Source organism: Empidonax traillii, unplaced genomic scaffold (assembly GCF_003031625.1).
Source record: "Empidonax traillii isolate 1590-97213 ecotype Southwest subspecies unplaced genomic scaffold, ASM303162v1 scaffold333:size665630, whole genome shotgun sequence".
Taxonomy (NCBI): domain Eukaryota; kingdom Metazoa; phylum Chordata; class Aves; order Passeriformes; family Tyrannidae; genus Empidonax; species Empidonax traillii.
In genome coordinates, this window is record NW_020955526.1 from 442450 (window position 1) to 463119 (window position 20670).

Sequence of the window (20670 nt, forward strand, 5' to 3'; positions counted from 1 at the left end):
ACACAGATGCATGGAGTATGCTTGATAGCAGGAAGACACGCACTTACAGCCTACCTACACATATTCTTTGATACTTTTAAAAATCTAATTTCTTCCTGTTTTTTTTCCCAACTCCCTTTATGAAGTACTAATGAATCACATATCTGTGAAAAATGAATCTTGCTATTACCTGGAATTTTAATCACCTAGTACAGTAACTCAGTAAACACGTACACAACTCCCGCCAATTACTTGCAAATTGCTGTTTCAAGGATCCCTTGCAGGGGGAGGATATGGCTGTATTGCAATGCCTCAACCTTAAGTGGCATTTTTCCTAGTGTAAGTTTGTATTATAAAATTAATTGAGTCTTTTTACTGGTAAGAAGTTGCCACTACGTCAAGAATCTAGCCAGTTTTCAGGTGGAAAAAAATCTAATTTCAAAGATGTTTCTCAAAGGACTGGGAAAAAAAAGCTGGACCACTTTGTGTGTCAATCTCAGTCTCAATTGAACTTGGATAAATAGCTATCACAGTGGTGGTATTCTTTATTGTCATTAGTGGAACTGATGCAAAAACCAAAACTCCATAGGTTTTTACCATATGAAACATCACCATAAGGAAGTAGTTTTATTATTAGGTGTGGAAGTACTTTATCACAAAAAACAATCAGAGAAGTGATCTGCAAAGGAATGCAAAATAATTAAGAAAGCCCACTGGAGAGCAGTGTGATGTCCAGGAGTCACAGCTTAAAAACAAGTAATGTCCCCCTTTGAAAGTGGGTAATCTGCCTGTCCCTACTTTAAAATTAGAAATGAGTGATTACCTTGATGCTGTTTCAGCACGTGCCATAAGCCCACCATCACCACCGACTCCTGAGGGCTGTCACATTGCTTTCACACTGATATGCAGATATTCTTCCAGATGCAAATGCTTCTCATTTAGGACTTTCACTGAACCTCACGTTTCCTTTCTTCATTATGATAATCCAATATATTTTTTTATCTTTGCATGCCCTGTAGCAATACATGTACATCAGCAGTTTAGTTCAGAGGGACTGTCCACTACTGGAACAAGTACTTGTTTGTTATGCTTTGCTTCACATTGAGAAGCAGTTTTGGAGCCCTCAAATAGGATTTATTTGTGATGAAACTAACCCAAGGGGTGTACAACTAATGCCCAACCACTAAGAGACCACTATGACTATAATGAGGATGACAGTACCAAAACCAGCTCTTTCCTTTTCTTCTGTAAACCTCTCCTTTGGAGTGCCATGCCTGCTGATGTAAAGACATGCTAAGTTAGCTGAAGAATTTGTCAGGCAGCAGAGAAAGAAGATTTTTAAATTTTTTTTTTTTTCCTTGAAGTTGCAGTAAATTCAGTGCTGGGCCTGTGGCTTGGGCATTATAATCTGACTGTTTGAATGTTTAATTGTTAATTGATTTCCTGGTACATTTTACCAAAGAATTAGGGGTTCTCCCCAAAAGGACCTATGGACAAAGCCACCCAGGTGCCTAAGGGTGTCACACAGGCATAGCCAAACTATACCAGCTTGCCTCAAAATCAAGGCATTGCTACTGCTGCTGTTGAGATTACTTGTATGGCTATAGCCCATACTGGTTAAAGCACAGGCAAGGAATAAAGAAAGAAGGAGGATGGAGGCACAGTTAAAATGGATTTGTCTGCTGAGGCACTGAGTCGTGTTTGTGTAACATTTGACATGCTGAGGCTTTCTCTCCTGGGTGGCTGCAGAGGAATTTTGAGGCAGGAAGGTTTTGAATCCCCTTTGCTCTGCAACAGGGCAACCATTATTCCCGTCTTTCACATTAGAGCAAACTAAGAAACCATCTCAGTCAGTCAAAACATTTTCCCTGGCATTCATTAGGTCTCTAGATTAATTAGAAAATGAACTGAAAAAAACTGCCCGTTTAAGTGTTGTTCACAAACTCCAAATAATGCAGCCACAATTGAAAATTCATCTTTTCTGAAGTGCTGTTAGAATAATTTACTTGTAGGCTTGTGTACAGGGCAAATTAGGTTATTTATATTGTGGGCAGCAGCTGACAACATACATTTGGAATTATTTGTTTTTAGAGCTCAGCTTTCTCTTCTCAGATGCCCCTAGCTCTGCTGGCTGGCAAAGGAAAACAGGAAAGAGATGTCATTCTGTGACAGAATGATCTTTTCTTCAATTTTTTTTTAAGGCATCAACCCACAAATCTAATCAATGCCTTTCCCTCTACTCTCCTAGTCTTCAGCCTAGTACAATGAGGTTTTATATGCTGGATACTGACTTCTTTTGTTGTCCTGTTCAGCCTGGTATCTACACAACCTTTTTGAATATAATTTAATAACGGTCCTTTAAATAAAGATACATTTATAATTGTTCCCAAAATGAAAAATGTGGGAGGAAAAATCTATTTTGTTATATTGCACAGAACAGAGATCAAAACAGGGAATTTCCAGATCTAAATATGCAAGTTCAAACTACAGCCAAGATATGGAAGTGGAGAAAGAACCGTGGACATTCCTAACTGTTGTAAGTACTTTTCCATGATAGGTCTAATTTACTAGGAAACTTAAATTCAAAGAACTGAAGAAAATGAAACATGAAAGAATACTGTACCACTGTAGTTATTATTGTCCAGTGCTATCATGTTTGCCAGTTCTGTGTAATCTGACAAATCTTCTATAGAAGGATGTGTTACAAAGATGTCAGTAACCTAAAAATAATAATGTGACTTACTTGAAGAGCCTTATGTTGCAAAAGCAAGATTTATCCAGGAAATTTTGATTTTAGTTCCTTCATACCATTGCTGAGAAGTTTTATCTTATTTCTGTGAAGAATTGTTCAGGTGGCACTCACATGAGCTGACTTTAACCATCCAAATATCAGCGATAGCATCATGGGTAGCAAACTCCTGAGGTAATTTAGACCAAATTTCTTCACAGAGCTCATGGCAGATTGTGCAGATCTTTAAGTAGTTGATACTCAAACACCAACAAAGATGAAGATACCTCAACCTCTCTGTTATTGTGTGTCCACCTTCACGGAATTCTCCCCTATACGCCCCTGTGTCTAATCAGGATTTCCCATGTTTTCACTTGTCTCTGTTGCCTCTCCCTCCACTGCTGTGCACCCCTGAGAAGACTGTCTCTACCTTTCTATGTGTTTCAGCTGGGTAGATGTAAACACCACTAAGCTCACCTCTGAACCTTCTCTTATTCAGGCTGAACAGACCCACCTCTCTCAGCTTCTTTTGGGACTCCATGTGCTCCAGTTCGTTGGCCAGCTTGGTGTCCACTGCTAAACTTTCACCCATTTTTCTCATAATGAGGCACCCAAGAAGAACACAGCATCTGAAGTTCTTGTGAGGCCATTTCTTCACCCTATCCAGGCCCTTCGGACTGACAGCCTCCATTGCATGGATTACCCCCCCAGTTTGACGTCATCCATAAACTTGCTGAGGGTGTCCCATCATCCAGGCTGTGGACAAAGATTCCAAATAGTAACGATCTCATCTAGTCTAAATAAAGTGTTTGATTTTTTTTCTGTGTTTAAGTGAGAGAGCTGTCAGTCCCAAATGGTTATGCATCACAGCCTGAGCCTCCATCTAAAAGCCCCATCAAATAATGGAGGCAGCTTAATTTCTGGGGGGAAGTGACTGAGATTTTGTTTATGTAGTGGTAACACTGCTTTGGTCTGGAGTGGATGTATGTGAGACCAGTGGAGTTAAATTGGATTCATGCTGCTTTAACTGACAGAGAAATCTTCCTTTGTTAACTTCTTCTCTGTGGGAAAATCCTTCAGGCTCTGTATGATCGATGGCCATTTTACTGGTAAAAACACTGTCAAGATTAAACCGGTGGTTTACAGCTCTTAACTGTTTTATCTTCAGTCCACTCAAGATGTACAGGAATCTTTTGTAATGATTTCCTCAATTAATTAAATGTAGTAGTTGAAAAATAGTACACAGGACATGTGAGCTTTCTTGTGATCAGGGCGAGCAGTTTGTTTTAGTGATATGACAGATGACTTTCAACTACCCAGAAAAAAAACTTTCCTCTGAGTAAATCTTCTGCATGAGCCAATCCATGTATTTGGACTGGAATTAGTGTCTCCTAGATATCAGTACAGAAAGACTGTTTTAATCCATCCATGACAGATGGCAGGCCAGTGATTGGTCCACCTCACTGTCATGTCTCTACACTTTGTTTTTAATCTAGTCGATAGTGTTTGCCAGGACAGCTCTCAGATCTGCTCCTAGACCCTGACATTTTCAAACAATCAACCAGTTTACTAAAGAAATGCATTTAGACAAATTAATCAAATGGCTTTCAGGAAGGAACATTTTCTAAGGTCTGTTCACCAAGAAATTCAGAATGAGAAATATTATTGCTGACAAAAACCTCAGTGGATGAACAGTTCTGAGATACAGAATGTCAAGGATAAAAATCAGAAAGACGGGATTTTTTTTTTCTTCACCCGTAGCAAAAAAGAAGAAAAGGTCACTTGCCAAAAAGACAGCTGAAATGGAATTACTTTTCAAATTATAAGATTAAAGAGTGTTTGCTTGAAGAGAGTGTTATTATAAAGTGTGTAAAGAAAGAGAAGAGATTAAAATGTATGGAAGATCTAATCAGAGCAAAGATAAACTGTGTATCCTATAGGTTATAAGCGTTTCTGTGAGCTTTGTTTGCCAGTAGAGGTTCATAACCCACACAAGACTGAAATCCTATTTTTAAATAAGAGGTTTTTTTCTCATGTGCAGGAGGGTCTGACCTCTTTTTGATTTTGTACAGGTGATAAAGGAGCAAAGCTGCCACCAAACAGAGGAAAGAAAAATTACTTAACTTTCTCAGAGATAAGTTGGGCATTTTTCAATGTCTAGGCCAGATTCTGCTGCCATTTAGGTTGGTGTAATTCCTCAGTCGGGGTGGCTAAGTGTTCTCCTTTGCTATTTACAGAGGAGTTTGTGTGACTATTTGCATTGCTTTTTAATAAAAGAAAGTACTTACCATATGCAAATCCGGCATTTCATGGTAAACAATGTACCCTCTGAACTACAGGGCACCACACCTCCTGCTTCCGTGTTGTCAAATGGCTTTCAAAACACATGGCAGGGCTCTCTGTCATATTCAAGTGTATTAACCCTTCAGTTTCCATTTTTTAATTTTTTGTTTTCTCAGTATTATATCAGCAAGTGGCGAAAAGGGAGAAATGAAAGTTTATGGAAAGGAAAAGTCTTGCCACGGTGGTTCATTATGCTGCTAAAACCTTTCCACTTCTTCCCAGGTGCTCTCTCTGCAGCCAGCCCCTGTCTGCACATCTGCGTGGTGGGGGTCTGTCTCAAATTCTGGAATTTGAATTTCGTGTTGTACCATTTCTCCAGCCTGCCAAAGTCCATCTGAAGAACAGCACATCTGACCCTCCACCCGATTTTCAGAGGACTGAAACTTGCCACATTGCCCCAGTCGTTGATGAAGGTATGAAACAATGTCAACCCCGGCACTGGCCCTGAGGATGACACTGGTAACTTGCCACCAACTGGGTTCACCTCCTCATTCCCATCTAAGCATTTCTGTTTTGTAAAGCTGTGACAGTAATGCCCTGTAACAACAAACATCTTCTCCTTTATTTAGGCTTAGTTACTCAGTCCTTTTCTTTCTTTCCTTGAAAACCACCCCCACCCAAATCTAAACTTAGCATTTTTTCTTGTCTATTAAACTCTTCTCACCTGTAGACTTAAGAGTCTGATGTTCAGAAATTTTGTATTTCTGATCTGCCACTGGTTTTGTTTGGATTTAGCTTTTTTTAATTTTTTTTTTTTAAATAGCTTTTTCCAAGCTTTTTCGTAGAGACATCCAAATCCCTAGATCAGCACAGTGATATTTACATAGATTCCTGTTAATTTTTCTTCTTTTCTTCTTCTCACTTTCCTTTTTTTTTTAATTCCCCCACACCATCTTGAGTATTTGGGCATGTTTTCTAGTAAGGGAATTTTGTAAAGTTTTCAAAGTCACTTCTGAAACATGATTTGTGCATTTAACATGTGTAACTGTGGGTGTAATTCTTCACTTGCGGGAATATGTACAAAAATGGGGACTGACATGATTTCCAGATATGCAAATGCACTTATTTCGCTATTTCATTCTGTCTCTCTCCCCTCCTAGTTATGTATATTTCATAACTGCTCCGTGTAGATGCTATATAGTGCAATCCCCTTCAGGAAGAAAAAAATGTCCTTGAAATACTAGCTACTACCTTTGGGCTTTATGAAGTGCTCCTTAGTCATTTGTTAACCAGGGAAAATTCCCATTAAAATCAAATTTATTTATAGGAGTATGTCAGTTAGATTGAGGTACTTGCATATTTCACCTCTAACCCTATGACTGTCTATTTTTCATACTGAAAAGATAACCCTTAACTCCAAGCGGTCATATTTCACCTTCCTGTGTTTTGAGAAAAATTGCCTTGATTTCCATGACATGAACCAAAGGAGACTGACTCCCACCTAAACAGTCTTCAGGAAAATTGTCAAGATGCTCCTTTTTTCACTGAGAGGATCTTTTCAAACCCAACTGCTATAAGGAGGGATCAAAAGGGAATGAACACACCTTTAATGATCTCTGTAGACAGGAATTGACACAACTCAAGTCTGTGATATGCAGAAATGAGAAGTAAAAGAGCTCTAAAGTGCCCAACCCACCATTGTATAGCTGCTCGCTATTTATCACCCACCACTCAGAGCCCAGCAGGTGTCCACCATGGTGGTGCTCAGCAGTTTTCCATCTGTCTTTAGGAGAGCTATGTGACTTCTTTCCTCCTCCCCTCTTCCTCACACATCACCTCTTCTTTTTTTAGTGCAAACCAGTCTCAGAGCAGTCAGTTTGATATTTAGAACAGGCATTGTTATCTTAGTAGAAGGATTTTTATTTTTTTTTCTTTGCAGTTAGGCAACTGTTCCCGGTGCTGAAAGAGAACCAGAAATATGGGATTGCCCATTCTCCACCCTGCAAGAATATTTTATGGTTCATGTAAAGAACTTGATGTTAGAATCTATACAATATGTGCTACAAGGGAAAAATATTGTTTTGGCTACTAATGAACTAGGCAGCCATTCCTAAAATCTGTTCTATTTCAAATCTGTGACTTCATCATGCCTTTTCACAGTATCTTAATTACTTGTTTTATATCCCTCTGCCTCCTCTTCTTCCCTCCAGTTCTTAACAGAAACTGTTCTCAACTTTTACTGAGCTGAGTAGATGTGATGAGCATTCAGTGTTTTTTATTATCAGCCCAATAAATCCAGAATTATTCACATAATTTATCTTAACTCTGTTCTGCCTTTTGGGCACTACCTTTGTCAATTGATCTCTTTTAAGGCTAGAGCATTTCTCTTTTCTGTTGCACTGTGTTCCTCCACTGATCATATTCAAACACTAATCCACTGATTCTTTTCGGTGGGAGATGAACATTATTGAGAAAATGCAAAGGCAGAAAAGAAATGTGTGAGCAAATCGATCACTCAGGGCAGAGAAGGAAGACAGGAAGATTAGAAGACAGAAGGAAGCAAATTATTAGCAAGAATGTAGTACTGCACAACAGAGACTGTATTAATTTGAGTTCTAAAGTTGTGATTCCATGGGATGTGGCAGTGAATCATGCAGGCAGACTAGCTTATATTTTTTCTCTCTCAGAGTTCTCTGGACTGCACTTCATTTTGACAGAAGGCAGTATAGAAGTGTTCAAGAGAGCACAGCTTGGTTAGGCTCTTAAAACAAAGCCTGAAAAAGGACATAATTGATTCTTTTAAGCAAACGCAGGAGAAAAAGCAGTGGGGAAGGGAAATAATTGTTTAAGGCAGAGGATAGCATCAGTGCACGAACAAATAGTTACAGATCTCCAGTGAATAAACTGAAGGCAGAAATTTCAGATAAGATATCTACACGACTATTGAGGATAAAAAAACCCCAAAACACCAGAAGAATAAACAGCCATCTTTCAATCTGATTTTTGTTTTCATGCTTAAAAATTTGAGTATTTTGGGCAAAGTTTATAATTCTTGATTCAGAAGAGAAATGTCTCCTGCCTTTACCACAGATGCAAGTAAAAGAGCCATTAAATACTCACTTTTTTATGCCTTTCCCCGTCTTTTGGGTAAACATCTTGATATCTGCATGTCTATTTTTAAGAATTTGTTATATGTATAATGGAGATGAATAAGAAGACCTGTGATGAAAAAATAAAGAAGGAATGATACAAAGGAGGTTCACAGAGGTGGTGAATTAAAATCATTGGCTTATAGCACAGAATGGGGAGAATTTTCCCCTTTTCCAGACAAAGTTTCTTTACTGGAAAATACAACTTCAAGGCAGCTAAACTATTGACAGATTTAGGTCACAGTCAACGAATATTTCAGCAATTCAAGGGGAAGAGAAAGGATTGGTCAACATGTTTCATGTTAGCATTCTGTGAAAAGTTCACTTTTTCAGTCTGATTAAATGGAGTAGGATGTGAGACTGTGGTGGTGAATTTGGGCCAGATACTTTCTTTCAAAGGAATAATGTTAATTGCTCATGTCAAATAAAGACTGCCAGAAAGAAAAAGGAAGAGCAGTAGAGAATGAGTGCATGCTGATGCTTAGCTAATTACCTTGGATGATGAAAAATGAATTCTATTAATTTTCAGAAAATAAATAAATCCAGGAGACCTTTAAAAATAGGAGAATTACTGTTTTTCTGATCCATAACTCAAATATTTTCTGTACTGTTGTCTGCTACTAGAGAAGAACTCTAACTAGAGATGTACAAGGATCTTATACACTGGAAAATCTTTTCCATCCTTGAAAGATCCTATGCCTGCATTTCCTGATATTGATATACAAGACCGAAAAAATGTCAAAAAACCACCACTAACCAAAAAAATCCCAACCAAGCGAAAAAAAGGCAATTCTTAAGTCAGACTTTTTGCAAGCAATGACTTTCTCACAGCAGAGATTTGTTTCAGCAAGGACAGTAAGGTTTTACAGTCTTTATGAAGTTTAAGGGCTTGTACTACAGAGAGAACAAAAACATACTGTCTCAGACTTAAAACTGGCCTTGGTGTCTTCATGTTAATAGTACACGGATGTTACAGCTGGGCCACTCTCAATCTCTGTTCTGAGACTCCTACACTTACCCTTTTTCTTGAATAAACAATACTAGTGTGACAATTCAGTCACAATATATTTACCATTACGTGTGTTATATTTGGATTTGTGTAACCTAAGCAATAATTTATCTTCAAGTGGGGGAAGAAAGCAGCAGTGCTTTATCAAAATTTTCTCTCAATTCCATCATTGCTTTGCTGACTTGGGTTTAATTCAGACCCTATTTTAGTTTCACATAACTTCCCAGATTTCTGCTTCTGTCTTATTCCACAGGGCTCTCTCTATGGCAGGTCATATCTTGGGTCATTACATTTCCCTCTGGGCAGTAGCGGATGCTTTCTTCTATTTGTCTTATTCAACTGCTCTGAAGTCTGCCCATGGGTAGCAAGAGTTTATTACTTTTTTCCCCTAGTGGGTGTTTTTTTCCTTTTCCAGCTACACCACGGCAGTGTGCTGCTAAACTCTTAGAACTCCTGCTTCATTGGTTTCATTTAGAAGCCTTTTGTACTTGTGTCTTTGCCAGAGCATCCACAGAATTATTCTCAGTCATATGCTGACTATAATCCTTTATATTAATGTTTTGCTATCTGTTCAGCTCTCTGCTGCTTGACCCTTGCCTTGAGCTCTGTTTATTTCTGTTAAATATTTTCCAGCATATGATCTTGAAGCAAAAATTGGGTCAATGCTTGTATTTTTTCATAGTATACGTTTCATGCTCCTCTCTGTCTATTTAATGGATTTTCCAATTAAAAGGGACCTTCCTGGCTGTTTTACCTGACCCCCTGCATTACAAGGCTAAAGAAAGATGCACTGCAATTGCATGATAGTGCAATGACAACAGCCCATCTTTTTTGTCCTTCAGTGCTGAGGAGAGCACATGTACATGCAGATGTTTATAACTGTTCTTAATCAGTCACTTAAAAAAAGAGACAATCAAAATTTCAAAGATACTTGGAAATAGATACACCCTAAAAAGTTAATGTTTACGAGTGGAATAAGGTTATATGGACTATCCTCTGAGTACCCACTGTATATTTTCATGCTTGGACAAAGTCTTTACCAGATGGTCATGCCATGCCATAGCTTTTAAACCACTGACACATTGAAAAGATGCAGCTGCTGGGCAACACTGGTATATTGCAGGTTGATTTGCTTGTATTTCAGAACCTATCACTATTATCGTGTATGGCAAGAATGTCTCAAAATATGTCCTTTTACCCATCTTTATCTCTCCCTCGGGGTAGGGGCAGAGCTGATCAGTTCTGGTGTGCTTTCATATGGGACTTGGACAAGAACATTTCTACCCCCATCTCACATAGGGTGCACATTCAAGCAAATATCTAGAATGCTAGAAATATAACAATTTATATTTAAATGCCAGTTCATTAAGTACTCATGCCTCCAGGTCCTGCAAAATTGACAACAAAAGCTGTCCTTTTTTTTCAAAATTCAGAACTTTTAAATTCAGTTTTCATTTTGTAATGTTGGGAAGAAATTCTGAACCTACGAGTTTTACAGTTTTCATCACTGAGTCCAGAATTATTTTTTTTTCTTTAAAGGAGGATTGTTATTCTTCAGTATTCACTTATCTCCAAGAGAAACACAAACTTTTGTGGCAATTGACAAGGTTAAACTTAAAATAAAGCCATGGAAAAAACCAAAATTGAATAAAAAAATGTACTTAAGAAATTATTGATTGTTTTTCCTAGAGAGTACATTTGTGCAGGTGATCAACAGGTGATTTTGGGAAATTCCATGCTGAGCTTCAGAGACTGTAAGAAGGTAGACAACCCAGAAAAAGTTGTTTCTAGTTTAGGGGCACATTTAAGGTGAAGATATTCTTATGGAAATGTGTGAAATGATATCATTGGGGTATGTGTCTTCATAATCTACAACATATCTGAGTATATGCTTTTAGATATATATCATCTTCAGGCATCACATAGAACTTTGTCTCCTTTTTTTATGCTTTGGAAGTGCTCTTTGTACAAGGTTATAGAAGGACATGTCTTCATATTGTTGGTATTGATTACTCTGTGTGCAAACTTTTTGGCCATGTAACCAACTTCTGAAGGCTTAGACCCTTTAGGGGAGTGAAAATGCTGTATATAAAAATAATATATACTTTGAGTGCAACAGGTTTTCCTAATGATAGCATCTGGACTAATTGAAAGGGGTAAAACCAAAGGATACTCTCTGTGAGTAGATATATATGGATTTTAGTATGGAGTTAATTAACTGAAGGCACTATCAGCAGGGAAATCTCTCTGTGACTCTCATCAGGCCGGTAGGGTTTGTTCCCATTCATGCTTGCACCGGGTATGAAAAGGATTGCTTATATATTAAAGATGTTGGTTTAGGGAAAAGGTGGATATTCAGTGGATTGTCAGCAACAGATGGAGATCTGTCTGTAGAGGAAAGGGATATGAAAAAACCAGCAAGGAGAGAGTACACTTCTGTCTTTCTATATATGGACGCAACAATGAATAAAACATATCAGAGCCTGAAAAGAAATTGCAAGAAAAAAAGAGAAATAGGAACCAAGACCTTATTTGCAAGTTTCTAGCATAACTATTTTATTATTTTACTAATGGTTGAGATTGTCCCTTAAGATTGAGGGACCGTCCTGTGCTATGCAAGATTACATAGCAGTCACTGTGGGATGCACACTTGGAGGATGTAAGAGGACCTTCCAGCTACCCAACCCATAACTGTGATGTCTATTTTAAAACCAGGAACAATCTTTTACATTTAGAATTAAATGTAATGGTTATGTTATGCAGGACCATATCAGAGGTGGGTTGACTGAATTATTGTGGATGTCTGCTAAAAGTGTATGTTGCCTTTTAGGTTTTGTATGAGAAGTGTAGGATGGAGTAATCATATTCAATATTATTGCTGGGCTATAACACAGTAAATTAGAATGTATTTCCTACAGCACAGGAATATGCCATAACTTTTGAATAGCCGATAGAGTAATTAATTGTCAGTCCATTAGGAAGAGTTGCAGTGAATTAAAGCTTAACTACTAACTGTAGACTCTTAGACTCTTAATTCTTCTTACTTTTTATAAATGTATCTTTGATTTCATGTTACCTCAATTGCTTGAATTTTTCTTTTTTTTTTTTTCCCTTAGGATATCATGAGAAGCCATCTTCTGCATTGCTTTTTATTTTTGAGATTTGAAGGACATGGCTGTAAGCAGAAAGTTGCCTCTTTTGCAAGGGATTTTTTTCCCTTGTCCATAAAGTCAAGCAAACTTTTTCTTTTATATTTTTCAGGCTGAAATGTTCTGATAAGGTGCCCCATCTTTTTCTGACACTAGATTTCTTTGTGGGCAGTGGCAAAGTTTAAAACAGCCTATATTTCCAAGATCTTTGTAGGTCATAAGAATGCATCAAGAGAGCAGAAAAGTTGCAAGGTGGTGTTAGATTGATCAAGCACAGTTCATTCCTGGAATAACACCCTGCCATTCACTATAGCTATTTCCTTATATTTTTGACACTGTACTATGAAGGGCATTTATTTTTATAACAACATAAATATAATTTATTTATTCACCTGAATTCTATATACAACTTTTCATTCTTCAGTAATTTATAACCTAGTTTTTTAAAAAAATAAATAGGGGATGTTATTATATTTCTGCATTGAACTGTGCTTTTTAAAAGGCTTTAATTTTTATATAGATGGTCTCCTGAGGTGAGAGAGGTTTATTGCTTGGTGTGCTTAGGAATTGATACGATGAGCAGGAGCAGAGGAGGAGCAAGAATTTTCTCTACAGAACTTTTTGAAAAGTAAAACCAAATTATGTTAATGACTGAAACAGAAATAGCTTTAATAACAAGTTGGGGAGTTTTCTTTAAATAGCTTAACATACAAGTCATATCTTTTCTAGAAAACACAACACCAGTGAGTATTACCAGCCTAAGAGGTACTGACATTTTCAGACAAATCCTGGCTTGTGTCTAGAAATTATGAAAAATTATCCTTCTCTCATGCTCATAGATATGTCCATATAAAATCAACTGTCATTTTAGCCATACATGGAATGACAAACCCTGTTGGACAAGAAGATTTACTAGGGATTTTTTTCATTCCTCCCTGTGCTACCAGAATAACATCAAGTTTGGGTGGAGGGGTTTTTTTGCCTGTTTTGTTTGTTTGGTTGGTTGGTTTTTGTTTTGTTTGTTTGTTTTGTGGTTTTGTTTGTTTTTTTCTCCTTTAATTGATTGGTTGGGTTTCTTGTAGGTTTGTTGTGGTTTTCTGGGAAATTTTTTGTTTCTTTTTTTCAGAACAATTCTCTGATCCAGAACTGGAGGATGTGAAGCTACGTCAGTGAGGAATGCAGTCTGAGATGTTGGTGGAGAAGCTGAAGAAAGTGGGAGTCTGTCTCTGATTCTCTTTACAGAGAGGAAAAGGCACTCCATCCTTTCTAGAACAAACAACTAAAAGAAGTCAGATGAATTGGGATCTAGAAAAGCCTACTTTTCTGTGTTGATCATAAAAAGTCATCATACATAACTTAGGCAGAAATTTTCCATTTACAGATGTTTTCTGAAGGCTCACAAGATATATCATACCATGTTCATACTGAACCTAACACCCAAGCTAGTTCAGGTTTCTCCATGGTCCTACATTGCAATACTTAGACTGCCAACTAAGAAATAGATGGTGAGTTGTCCTGAAAATCCTAAATAGGGATTTGTTCCTCACTCTACAGAGAGAAACTCTGTAATAATCACACTTATGATTGAATAGGTACTTCACAGTTTTATGAATTAAATTATTTATCCCTTAAAAAATATCAGCAGACAAATCGAGTTTTAAATGTTGACACTTCTCTTGGGAAGCAGGAAGGAAGAGATCAGGAGGATATCACAGTGCCAATTAATGAGGTTAAGCCTTCAAGTATAACATTCATTAGATTATGTGGTAGTCTCTGCAAGCTGTTCAGAAATGCAGTCCAAAGCATATTTAACTGTAGAGCAATACTTCCCAAAATTTACAGAATAACTGGGGGAAAAGAAAATTTACGTTATAGAAATGCTACACTTTCAAACAGCCTCTCCCCTTCTCTTTGTAGAATAATAGAGAGTCTGAAGCTAACCCAGTAGCTGTAGGGTCAGGATGAATTTTGACCTGTGTTGTGTTTCCCTCATTATTAGCAGAGCAATAGGAATGGACAGAAAACAAATTAATGAAAGGGTGTCCTTTCATAATGTTGTTTCCAGTATTACAAACAGATGACTAATAACCTGACTTTTCCCTCAATTTAGTATATTGAGCAAAAAAAACCAAGTGAAGTAAGCGATGGAGGGAGAGTGTGAGAAATATGCATGAAAATAGTAATGGAAAGAAATCCATGCACCTGGTGCTGTCTTCTGAATTCTACAATTGGGAAAAATGTTCCTGTTGGATAAATTAGTCTCTTCATTGTCAAAACATGAACTGTAGAAAGGTTTGGCTTTAGAAATTACACAGTGTTTTGGTTTATGGAAGTATTTCACTTTATCTTACAAGGAATTTAAAGCCATAAGAGACAGGACAGGAAATATGTCCCTATACTGAACTCAGTAACCTCAGTTATAAGCTAAAGCACTTAGTTTTCCATAGATACAAATATGGATGCACCATAGGCAAAGATCAAGTGGAACTGAAATACCAACAATGCCAGAGGCCCTTGCAATGGCAGGAAATCAATTATATAAAATATACCTAGATGAGCTTACAGGGTACATGTATCCTATTCTGCTAAGTCCCAACTAACGTTACCTAAGGGAAATTCCTTACTGACACTAAATCTGGAAATGTTTGATCCTAGGCATGAGAGTAAGAGATAGTACCCAAGAATATAAGAAATAAAATGTTCATTTCACTGGAGAACTGATCTACCCAACCAGTGTCTCAGTTCTATCTGTCAAATATTTCTGATGGGAAAAGGGAGTTAACAGTTCTATAACTAATTGGCCATGAGTACATATATAGGAAAAATTTTATATATATATGCACATACATATATATATTATAAAATTTAGGTCATAGCAAGACAGTTTGGTGTGCAGGTGAGACAAAGGAAGAGGGAATTCCCCATCTTATGCCACAGAGCCCTTCTCATAGTGAGTGTCTTGGGGACTGTGAGTTTATTAACAGGACAATATTGATACATTCTTGTTGTTTCAGTAGATAACAGATGAAGAGAATGAAATATTCACCAGTTCTCTCAGAGCTCATTCACTAACTCTCTCCTTTTGCTGCTCAAGTGGTGCCAGTGTTGTGGGAGGGGGTATGAGTGTGAAGAAGAATGTGCAATAAAACAACTCTAAGATAGTAAAACCCTCCTCCACATCATTGCTGCGTCAGGGTGTGAGGCCCAAACTCTATCCTAAACCATAGTAAACATAGTGTGGATGCCATTGATACTGACTGACTAAAGGAATATCTCTATCAGTCTTGCTAGCCAGGCAGTTTCAACGACATTATGAGAATACAGCATTACTTTTCAAAACATTCTACCAACTCAAAAACATGGTTTATCTCCCTGAAATTAGAGCTGGGTCCTACTCCCACCAGCTCAGAGCCTGTGCTCTCAGAGGGCTCGATCTGGGGACCCCCAAGCTGCCACAACAATCACCCCAGCAAAGGGAGTGTCAAGAGGAGGTGTCTTTGGTGGGAGGACATGTGAATTCTACAGGTTGTGGATAAGGGGGTATAAACTCACAGTGGGACACAGTGCTTGAAGCCATTAGTGAATTTCTTGCTATATTTTTTTTTTTCATCTGTTTTATCAATTGCTGCTACAAGACAGAATTAATAATTTATTGTGAACTTGTTGAATTATAACTCCCTTAACTTGTGAAGAGAGAAAAGAGGAATAGCTTCTCTCTGGGGCAAAATCCCCTTCTTTCTTTAAGCCTGTTTTCTGGTCAGTTGAACAGCCTTTCTTTGATTTTTTACCTGCTTGAGACTTACTTATTAATTCTCTTTGGTCCTTGGGGAGGCTTTTTATAAATGATTTAATAAAATATATTCATTTAGTAGGGTTGGTGTCTGTGTGAGTTTCAGCATTCTGTAAGGAATGGCCTAAAAATGGAGGAAGATCTGATAGTAACACTTATCACCCTTCCAGACCTTACTTACCTGGCTTAGTTACAATCTTTCAGACAATATTTTGTGTAATTGCCTCCAATTTTTCAGATTTCTTTGAATTATTTATAGAAACCTTTTTATCAATATTTTCTGCATCAGGAAATATGTATTATTGACATAATTCTTTGTAAGAACATAAATGATTGTATTACTGGGGGAACAAAGAAACAGACCCATCTTCTGCCTAGATTCAATTGGAGAGGAAAAATCCTTCCAGACCATTGCTGGTATAATACTAAGCCAAAACAAAAGCAAACTCTTACTGTCCCTAAATGTTTGACACTAAATTCTTTGTCAGTTACTGAGTTCTTAGTTGATCATTATCAGTAATCATCTCAGTGTGGATGGTTCTAAATGATTTCCATCAGTTTTGTGTGAACTTCTGTGGTTTGGCACTTAAAGGACTTCACTTCCCTTTTATTTTTGAGAAGGAGAATACAATTCACATTGTTTTTTCAGTTAAAAGAAACAAAAAATGCACCAGTACAGATTGGTGACTGATCTCCTGGAAGGCAGTTCTGTGGAGAAAGACCTGTCCTGCTGGACAACAGGCTGTCCACAAGCCAGCAGTGTGCCCTGGTGACCAGGAAGGCAGGTGACATCCTGGGGTGTGTTAGGAAGAGCATTGCCAGAATGTCCAGGAAGGTGATCCTGCCACTCTTCTCAGCCCTGGTGAGGCTGCATCTGTAGTGCTGTGTCCTGGTCTGGGCTCCTCAGTACAAGACTGGAGAGGTCCAGTGGAGGGCAGTGAATATGATGAGGGCAGAGTGGAGCATCTCTCTTATGGGGAAAGGCTGAGAAAGCTGGGCCTGTTCAGCTTTGAGAAGAGCCAACTGAGAGGGGAACTCTACAATGTGTAAAAGTATCTGAAGTGTGTGTGTCAAGAGGATGGGCCAGGCACCTCTTAGTGGGGCTGAGCAATAGGACAAGAGACAACCAGCAGAAACTGATACACAGGAAACACCACCTGAACATGAGGAAGAACTTCTTTAGTGTGCGGGTGGCATTGCAATGGAATAGATTGCCCAGAGAGGTGTGGAGCCTGGACACAATCCTGTGCAACGTGCCCTAGGATGACCCTGCTTGAGCAGAGAGGTTGGACCAGATGACTCACTATGGTCCCTTCCAACCTTGCCCATTCTATGTTTCTGTAAAAATCTCAGACTAACCGATGCTGCTGAAAATCCTTTTGTGCAGAAATCAAAGAAAACCTGTTGTATTTTTTTCTGGTTTGCTCAAAATGCTGTCTGTATACACCTCTGGTACCTGGAAGTGGCTCAGATCTCAGTTGAAGTTTGTGGAAACCCTTGTGAACCTTAATGTATCTATTAATAAACATGTTTAGGGTTCATAGCAGGGCTAGTCTTCTGCATAGCTACTTCTGAAATATGACTGTGAAAGAAGATACTCTGACCTTTATTTATTAAAAAGATCAATCTAATTCTTTAATGACGTGTTCAGGACAAAAGTTTCCCAGACAGATTCTAGGTCAAGTATGAATGTATATGCTTTCTCTGGCGAAATGGGAAAGTGTTTATTCCTCTTCTTGCTCAACTGCAGAGACTTCCAAGTAGCTACAGGAGGATGTCATCCTACAAGTAATGCTTCATTTGCTTGGGCTTAAGAAATTTTATGTATAATGTACTATAAATACATTTCATTTATTAGCATTTCCCAAAACTGAAAGTTGCTTAAAATAAAACACAAAGAGTGTGGAAGACAGTGAGATATGCATCTTTGGTGTTCATCCAGACATCATGCTTCATCCTAGTGACAGTGACGTTTGTCACCTTAGGTTAATAATTATAACGTGCTTGGCGATCCCTCAACATAAAAATCATAATGTAAAAAATACACACATTTATTTTTGCTGATACTGTGACCTTCCTGAATACTTGCTCTGCATGGGCAGTATTATACTGAAAAAAAAAAGGTTTAAAATTTGACTTAATGTAAGAATTAATTAGCTTTCAAAATCAATTTCCAGCCAACGAGGATACTTGGGGATTCCATGTAGGACCACTTGCTGGAGACTAGCAAAGGAGATCCCTCTGTGCTTAATTGGAAACACTTTGCCAACTCATCGCTGTTTACCCATTATGCTTGTGTTGAAAAACAGAGCAGGAGAGCTGTCAAAACACAACTACTTTTATATCCAAGCCAGTCACTTTATTTTAGAATGAGGCTAGTCAGGGGGAAAAAGTTCATGACCCCACAATAAAAAATAGCTTACAAGAACAAGCCTAATTGTTTGTTTTCCCTTACCCTTCCAGTACTGAGTCTCAGTCAGGGTGTCACTTGGGAGAATATTGTATTTTATTGAAAAAATAAATAAAACCAAAGTAAGGAGTATGTTTATAGTATGCAGAGGTTTTTTCCACTCCTCAAGCTGTAGTATAATCTGCGTACTGGTCTAGGCACAGCTTGTATTAGAATTGTTAACAAAGGCAAATTATGTAGAAATTTGCCCTTGATATGATGTACTGGAGGGATTGACTTGGGCATATTTAAAGAGTTACTTATTCTTCCTAAATATACAGAACATGAATGATTTGTCCTCAGTTTGACGTAGTTTCTACTGGGAGATGGGCTGAGTTGTTTCGTTTTGTATTTACTTTTCTTTAGCCAAACCCTTCAAAGATCTTGTAAAGACTGCACTGAAAGTCTGGAAGACTCTGGCTACAAACATGTTAGTAAAGGAAAATGTTCTGGTGCCTTCTCAGACACTGCAGTTCATTTCTGAATGCTGTTAAAAGGCTGGAAGGGTTTCTGGCATGCTGGAAGCTTGTGTCATCTGTCACTCTACCAAATAATTTGAGGTCTTATTTTGAGAGTTAGCATGAGCTGAGGACCATTCTCAAACAGTTGCCTGGGTGCAAAAATTTTGTTCTGAAGGACAGGAGAGCTTAATAATATTGACTCTGGCTATTTCTTGCCTAATTAATGATCTGGAGAAAATTTAATTTTACTAGAATAGACTTAGTCTCTCTGGGTATTGTGTCACCCATGTAGTTCCTAAGCTTTGGAAGACTGAGTGCATTCTGTTGCCGTTAATCATGTCTCCATTTGCGAACCTTTTACAGAGGCTGAAAATGTCTTTCTACAATAAATATAAGTAGGAATAAAGCCATAGTTCTTACAGGCTCTTCACTGTTCTGAATCTCCTTTCCAAACCCTAATATGACCAATTAGTGATAAATGTCATGAGGCAATGAAGTGGATACTTTTGTATTAGGCATTAGACTGAGAAAAGCAATTTATTTCAGTCCCTCACCCAAGTGGCACAGAAGGACAGAATCCTGTATAACTGATGGATAGACAACACCTCCTTTAAGTGAGTGTCTGAATTTGTGTTCTGTATGAACCATAAAGATCTTATTTATTGTTTGTTTACACCAATAGCAATGCTTACTTTCAAAACACTGACCAAGAAATAATTGATTCTCTTGTCCCCCCAAAGTAATTTATTCTCTATATTGCCCATTTTAGCAAAACTTCAAATTAGGTGAAGGCTTGGCTACCAGTGGTGGTTTGTGAAGTTATGGTTTTATACTCTAGGGAATCCATCTGGTGTTGCTGCTAATTTATTTATTAATGCTTTACTCACAACAGGGACTAAATATTTAAAGTTTGTGACTTGCTCTATCTCCAGCAGCTTGAAGCTTTTAATTTTCTTATTATTTTTTCCACATACTGCAGAAAAAGAAAGCACACTTCTAAATAGTTTTTTTCCCTCTCCTTTTTCCCCCTCTGTGGTTCTCCAAAAGGTTAGGTTTGACAATAGGAATATAGTCACAGATACTCTAGGCAACAAATGAGAAATGTTCTTTTGTGACCTTAATGTTGGCAAGTGATAATAACCAGTGAACCATGAAATACTACTGCAATATTGTTCATGACTTTTCTGTTTTCTGAGATTAATTTTATGTTCTGAAATAAAGTGACAATCATTTATTATTCTGTTTTACATAGCTTCCACCGGGAAGCAAATATGAAAAGTTTAATTTCTAGTCCACTTGCAGCAGTGTTCCTAGTGAAGAATCATATATATATGTATAAGTATTCCTTGGTTAATGTATACAATACCATCCTTTTGTTCAGTCTTTGTCAGAGCTGTCTGGGTTAGGATAGAGTCAGTTAATGTTTAAAAGTGGAAATTACTTTTCTCTCCTAGGGGTTAAATAGTTATAATACTAATTATTAATACAGTACAGGTGTGAACTTTGCAAGAATATTTAATTCTGAGCTACTGTTTTCTGAGAACTTATCATACTTTTCTAAAGAAACATTTTCCCTTTTCTCTTTAAAATGCAGCAAACAGTAATTAGCCATCCAAAACTTCTTGCTGTCAGCTATTTCTATTCAACAAGTAGATTAGAATAACATTTTCATC

At 37.7% G+C, this 20670-nt stretch overlaps 1 protein-coding gene across 2 annotated transcripts in view; it reads left to right on the plus strand.

The window, feature by feature from the left end:
- Positions 1 to 14087, plus strand: part of TDRD15 (tudor domain containing 15) — a 158053-nt gene extending 143966 nt beyond the window's left edge. For both annotated transcript variants that reach the window (XR_003572108.1, XR_003572109.1), the window contains one exon: positions 13424 to 14087. The gene's annotated coding sequence lies outside the window, so the exon portion shown is untranslated. The remainder of the gene's footprint in view (positions 1 to 13423) is intronic.
- Positions 14088 to 20670: the final 6583 nt, after the last annotated feature.